General features: G+C 40.1%; 1 pseudogene; it reads right to left on the reverse strand.

Annotated features, from left to right (window-relative positions):
• Positions 1-2,141: 2,141 nt before the first annotated feature.
• On the reverse strand, positions 2,142-5,115 carry LOC145807874 (uncharacterized; annotated as a pseudogene).
• Between the last annotated feature and the right edge of the window lie 1,992 nt (positions 5,116-7,107).

The raw sequence follows: 7,107 nt of genomic DNA on the forward strand, positions 1-7,107 counted from the left end.
GAGTGGGGGTGTGAGAATATATATTGTATATATTGTATATTAGGAATTAGGTAATTTCCTTTTCTTTGTATTTCTTTTTTCTGTCATAGATTAGGGCTATATAATTGATGCACTCTTTGTAAACTTTTTACACAATTGAATATACAGTTTCATTCAGAAAACTTACAGGGAAAAGATGTTTCTTCTTCGCAGTTGTCTTGTGAGTAAAGTTCATGAATGGAATGTTACACGATGCCGTATTTTAGTCATACACTTGAAAAAAAAGAAACTTTTGGGATTCGAGGTCTATGTAAATGCTGTTAAGTCTCGTACTTACTGAAAACAATGTATGTATTTAGTGTTATTATGTCCTTAAACATAAAAAACGTGAGTTGTGGTTAAACTTAAAAACTCGAGGTGTGGTTTCCATAGTCCTTAACTTGCTTGTAGAATTATATATATAATACTCTGCAGAGTCTACTATTACTAGGAATGGATATTATCAGTATTATATGTGGTTGTGTGCTGTTTACTGAAATGGATATACATATGGTTTTGGATGGTATACTTTGGATGTGTTGATGTTTTGACTGAATACGGATCATTTAATTTTTTTCATAAGTGATCTTAGAGTGAATTTTTATATGGCTGAAATTTTATTTTTAAAGTGGCTATCAGTATTTTGTACCATCAATTTAGTACTATTGTACTCAATTTTTGTAAAATTGAATTTCAATTATACAAAAAATTACTATAGAAGATCCGGATTAGTTTTGACTTGCCTTGGTGTGGGTATGAGCTGATTGCGTGTGCTTTCCTGTTCCGCGTTTTGATTATTTCATGCCCGATTTTCACATTCTAAATAGTTTGAAACTGCAGGATGAATTTTTAATCCTATTTATTAAATGGGTCATACATACGAATTGTCATTGAGGCCCTACCTGGTATACATTTGAAATATATATAATATATACATATATGTATTAGTGTGAGTAGTACATATATAATATATATAATTTTATTTTTGTTGAAATCAAAAATATTCTTAAGAAAGAAAAAATACTCGTCCAAAATTTGAACTTAAAAGATGTAATGAGTAAATGTTTATGTCATGTAAATTACAAAACTATCAATTTTTGTGAATTTTATAATGAAAAAAAGTTTAATATCTTTAATACATAATATGTGTCTGTTGAGAAGGGTATATCAGTCAGTGGCCAACGTCACCTATGTGACTGAGGTCCACTAAGGGTTAAACCATGTCCACAATCGGTTAAAAAGAAATCACATGGATTTTAATTTGTAATGGTAATCGCCGCAGCAAGAATTTTCCATGTTGGACCAGTTCAATTTAACTTCCCACCCACTAAACGAGAAAAGAAATTGTGAAAAATTCCCAAGTCAATACCTTAGGGAAATAAGAGGGAATGATTCCATCTGATCTAAGGAAAGTAGAGGAATCTATGTAACAAAGTCTCCCGTTATGTAAATTTGAATACCTTTTTCTCTCTGGTTCAAAAAATTAAATTAAATTAAAGAGATGCATAGATTGCTCAAGTGCAAAAGTAGCGACTACCTTCTTTTTTTTTTTTTTGAACAGGTAGCGACTAGCTTATTCCACTCAAAAATATTTGCTTGCATAACAGGTCAGTAAATTAGTATGTAACCTGCTTTATAGTCATGTGAGTTGAAGCACTAAAGACTTCATTCAATTTTAACTTATGTGACTAAATGCAAAAAGGAAACCACGAAATGAGCCCTGATTTCCAGAAACATCTCTGCTTTCAACACAACATTACTAGTTGAAAATGGCATCAATCTTCACACAGTCTTCCCACCCACTAAACGAGAAAATAAATTGTGAAAAATTCCCAAGTCAATACCTTAGGGAAATAAGAGGGAATGATTCCATCTGATCTAAGGGTTTGGTTTGACTATGTTCACTTGAGTTGCCTGACTGTCCATGAAACATTGAAACATATATGATAGATATGATGGTAGTTGGTCAATATCTTGTCTTGCAGCACCCTCCTGTACCCCTATGTGAATACATATGCAGTACAACTCCTAGTAATAGTGTTCTAACTTCTATCATCGTAGTTAAGCCATTAAGTCTTTGCATGTTTCTTGAAGTGTTTTGAGATGTCAAAGATACACAAAAATTAATGAATAAAAGAATTTATGACTAAAAGTAGCAGAGACACCATACCTCCATCATTAAAGAGAAGCTTTAAGACCTCTCCAGCCACATCTGACTGCTCAACAAATGTCCAAAAAGAAATAGTCATGGGCAACATCTATCACGAAGGCAAAGAGATATTCAATGGAGCTTCAACCAAAAGCTTACCTTCGCAGGAAGTTCAGTGCCAAACTGATCCACAGAGCCTATCACCTGTCCTTCTTTGATTACATCACCCTAAATCAATTATTAGCTGAAAACGGTTAGTTTTTTTTTGGCCATCTTGAACTCCACATTCCTTGAAAATTCACTTTATTTTATTTTGTTCTATTTTATTTTCATGTATTCAGAATGACAGCATTCCTTCTAGAAATAAAAGCTAATTGTAGATACTAGTTGCTCAATTTTAATTATTCAATGTCATTCAATTGCTAAAAGGTACTGACGGTCTCAAAATATAGAACATAGATAGGTGAACCGACAAATTTGGAAACTTGAAAAACTTGAATTTCAGAAGGCCAAACATAAAATGTTGCAGCCAAAGCACTAAGAAGTGACGGGTTGGGTTAGGGGTTTCAATCTCTCTACTCATAATGATCCTAAAGAAACATAAATTACAATCACGACCTCTTTGCAAATAGGAGGTTGCTTCTTTGCTTTCCATGTTCTGCCCCTTCGGAATGAGCCAACCTATGAGAAAGGGAAAGTGGACTACATTAATAACTTTTCCACAAATACTAGAAGGCAAATGCTCCAGCAATACATACCGTTGGAGATGACATAAGAACATATCCACTAGCTCCAGAAGCCTCCAATGCTGCTAACTTCGTTGATTTTTCTACCGAAACATTTGTAAATGGACTGATTTTTTCTGTATACAGGATTTTGGCGGTGAAGTTGGTGCGGAAGCAGGGGCTGATTCAATCATCGATTTGCTGGGAATAGGTGGTGATATGGTTGGAAAAACAACAGGCATGGGAGCATTTGCGGCGCCAATATTCCGCTTCAGATGCATTTCAAAGTCTCCAACCTATCACAAAGCAACTAATGTTTGGTCAAATATAATATACACATTCATACATCCAAGAACTATTAATGGCCAGGACAAGCATCTGTGTCATATTTTTAAGTTCAGAAGGAAGACTCCCATCTCATTCATTTAAATGGAGTGCTATACACTGCAGGAAATTCGGCATTTAGCGGCATTTAATTCTTTTTGTGACGCTTAGTATCAAACACCGAAGACGCGACCGTCGCTGTAGCCTTATGGCGCTTAAGAAACGCTGTTATATTATAATCCCGGTGTTTTAAAAATGCCATCATAGATGTCTTTATATTTTAAAATTCTAACCTGGCATTTGAAAAATGCCGTTATAGATATATATATATATTATATATATTTGAAATTTCCAACGGTGGCGTTTTAAAAATGCCGTTATAGCCTTTTTTTTTTTTTTTTTTTTTGGAAATTATGCTATTTCTATGTGATTGAACTAAAAATATACCTGTAATAATGATAAAAAATAGCAATAATATAGATAAAAATTTGCTACTATTTCAATATATTGACTAAATGTAGGTAAACACTGCATGATTGTTCTAAACCAAAATAAGGCAACAAACCTGTCAAATGACAAATTCAACAAGCAGATTATCATAAAATTCAACAGAGCTTCCACATAAATTTTCATTCAACAAACAAACAACCATAGGAATATCATAACCATTTGTGTTATAGGACAAAGATAGGAGTCTCTTGGAAGAGAATTCAAATTTTGCATGGTCAGGAAACTGAATTCCACAGGTTCAATATGACCTGATTATGTCCCTTGAAAACTTGACATGTTGTCATACTTGCTGTGGTGATATATTTTCTGAGTCCCAACACGTGGCATGGTGACGCCGACGTGTCAGTCGAAGTGCCACGTGTCCAGATTGTGGCGCCGAGGTTATCTCGGTAAGGCCGAGGTTATCTCCGAAGATATCGGAATCCGAGATAAAAGGATAAAAGATAAGGGACAGGAGTCCTAGAGTAAAGAGAAGACTTAGCCAAGATAAGGATAAAACTCTTAGGGAGTTTATCTTTATCTCTTGAAGAGTCCAAAGTCAGTATTGAATTGGTGTCCATAGAAGTCAGGCTTCTAGTGGGACTTGGATTGGGTAAACTATAAAAGAGAGGCACCCCCATGGGTCTAAGGTATGTAATTTATGTTTTGAGCAATAAGTTTAGCACTTGATTATCTTTGAGAGATATACTGACTTGATCGTCGGAGTGCCCCCGGGTGGAAGAACCACCGCCGGAGCCTTTTTCTTTCTATTTCAGGTTTACTGAAGCCATCTATTCTGCCAGTGCTCTCCAGCTGATTACTAGGCGGGCAGTGTGGTCAGATTTTCACCCACACAATTTGGCGCCGTCTGTGGGAAACTTAGAAGAATAGATGGCCAGTAACGGACAGAGAGAAAACATTGGGGGCGACACTCCTATTGGAAGTGGCAGACCAATCGACCTTGACGTTGAAGGGGACAACCACAATGCAGAAACCCGTGACCAGGGTCACAGAGAGGAAGACGTCGGCCAGGAGGGCAACACTTCGAAGAAGACAGACCAAGGCAAGTACTACAATGAAGATAACCTCCAGGTATGGAGAGACAGGTGCCTACGGAGGGATGAGGAAGTAAAAGACTTGGCAAACAAATTGACAGACCTACAGTCAGTAGTAAACTTCATGATGCAGAATAATGTCATGCAGCCACCATACCCGCTGCAGGACACGCCGATGCTCGCAACTAATACACAGAAAAGGGGAAGAAGAGAAATCCCCGAAGTCCCTCAGCACACCAAGAGTGGGAGGCACTCTCACCGACCTTCCAGGGAAGCCGGATGAGAGGAGCCAAGACGAGAAGAGTCTTGAAGGACGTATCAGACAAAGGACCAAGAGCCCAAAGAACATCGGCATGTTCAAGGGCAAGCGCTCTGCTTTGACACAACACATGAAGGGAGGTCAAAACGAGCCCACCACGAGGCTGAAAGTAGTGTGCCGAAGAGATTGAAATCGAGAGATAGCCGAGCTCCAGGAAGGAGTAAAGAAGACTTGAGGGATTACCTCAAAAGAAAGCAACAGAATGTTGAAGCCGAGGTAACTTCCCCAGATAAGCCGAGGGCGCCATTCTCAGTGGAACTGGACAAATTTGAAGCGCCAAAGAGATTCAGTATGCCGAGGTTCCAAATTTATGATGGTAAGTCAGATCCCAACTTTCATGTTGGACTATACTTGAATTCAATGGCATTATATAGTGGGAACGAGCCGTTGCTCTGCAAAGTATTCCCCTCATCCTTTGGGGAAATTGCATCTGATTGGTTCCATAAACTACCGAATGGAAGTGTAAAGACGTGGGAAGGTCTGGCCGAGATGTTTGTGGCCAGATTTGTGACAAACAAACTATAGCCATTAAGGGTGGATGCATTGATGGCTCTGAAGATCAGCAAAGACGAAGGCCTTAGGGCCTACGCAAAAAGGTACTACGAGGTGTTCAATCGAATACCTGATTGCAACCAAGAGGTGGCGGTTGTGTCCTTCAAGAACGGCCTAAAGGATGACTGCCCGTTACGGAAATCCTTGGCAAAGACATTGGCAAAAAGCATGGAGGAACTCATGGCGAGAATAGAGAAATACGCAAGAGCCGAGGAGGATACGTCGGGAAATAAAGAAACGAAGCAGGAAAAAGGAAACGGCTCGCCGAAGCGAAGCCGAGGTAACAATGGATCAAGCAAACAAGAAACGGAACTAAGGGCTAAACAGGCGGTAACGACTGTGTTCCAAATCCCATTACACAAAGTTCTGGATCAAATACGAAATCAGTCCTATTTCAGGGCACCGGTAAGAACACCAGGGGAATTTATGGGCAGAAACGTTGGTAGGCGCTGCGCTTACCATAATGAAGAAGGGCACCCAACTCAGGGCTGCAGAGCCCTAAAAGCACACTTAGAAGACTCGGTAAGGCAAGGACATCTAAGGGACCTTATCGATGAGGCCAGAACTAGAGAAGAACAGGCAAGATTGCCTCAAGCACCAGCAGCACCGCCACCCCCAGCACAACAACCACTGACAGGAGGACCACGGGTGGTTAATGTAATCCACTCAAAGGTGAACGAAAACGACATACGAGGGGAGACCCAGAGGGTAAAACAACTGCCCCCAATGATAGCCTTCACTGAAGCTGACCTAGAAATGGTCCAGCATCCGCACAATGATGCCTTGGTAGTATCCCTCCAGGTTGGGGAGTGCCAAGTAAAGCGCATCCTGATTGATCAAGGCAGCTCCTGCGACATCATGTATGTCAGATGTTACAAGGAGCTGGGCCTTCATCCTGACGACCTAGAGCAATCCAGCAGCCCAATGGTCGGCTTCAATGGAACGCCGACATGGCCACTGGACGCAGCAAGCGTGGAGGCAGAAGCTGGTACTAAGAAGATCAAGATAGAATTTATGGTGATTGACACACCCTCGCCATATAACATCATCTTGGGAAGGCCATGGTTGCATGCAATGGGGGCAGTTCCCTCAACGTTGCATCAACTACTGCGGTTCCCAACAGAGCATGGGATTGAAGAAATCAGAGGAGATCAACTACAGGCAAAAAGTTGCTCCATGGCAGCAATGAAGTCTACCTGCTGCGTGCGAGAGCCAAAGAAGGCAGAAATTGAAGATGAGGACGTGGAGGTCCTAGAAGACGTCGGCAAAGAGCCAGCCGAGAAAAGTGAAGAGACGCTAAAAAAAATCCTCGTCCAGGATGGGAATGAAGAACGGTTCTTTCTTCTCGGCTCAAGCTTAGCCGAAGAAGAGGAGAAAGAGTTGGAAACTTTTCTGAGAGCCAACATTGAGGTGTTCGCCTGGACACCTTACGAAATGCCTGGCATTGACCCTGAGGTCACTTGCCACAGACTGATT

This window comes from Camellia sinensis, chromosome 14 (assembly GCF_055761805.1).
Source record: "Camellia sinensis isolate YWXY chromosome 14, ASM5576180v1, whole genome shotgun sequence".
In the NCBI taxonomy this organism is placed as follows: Eukaryota; Viridiplantae; Streptophyta; class Magnoliopsida; order Ericales; family Theaceae; genus Camellia; species Camellia sinensis.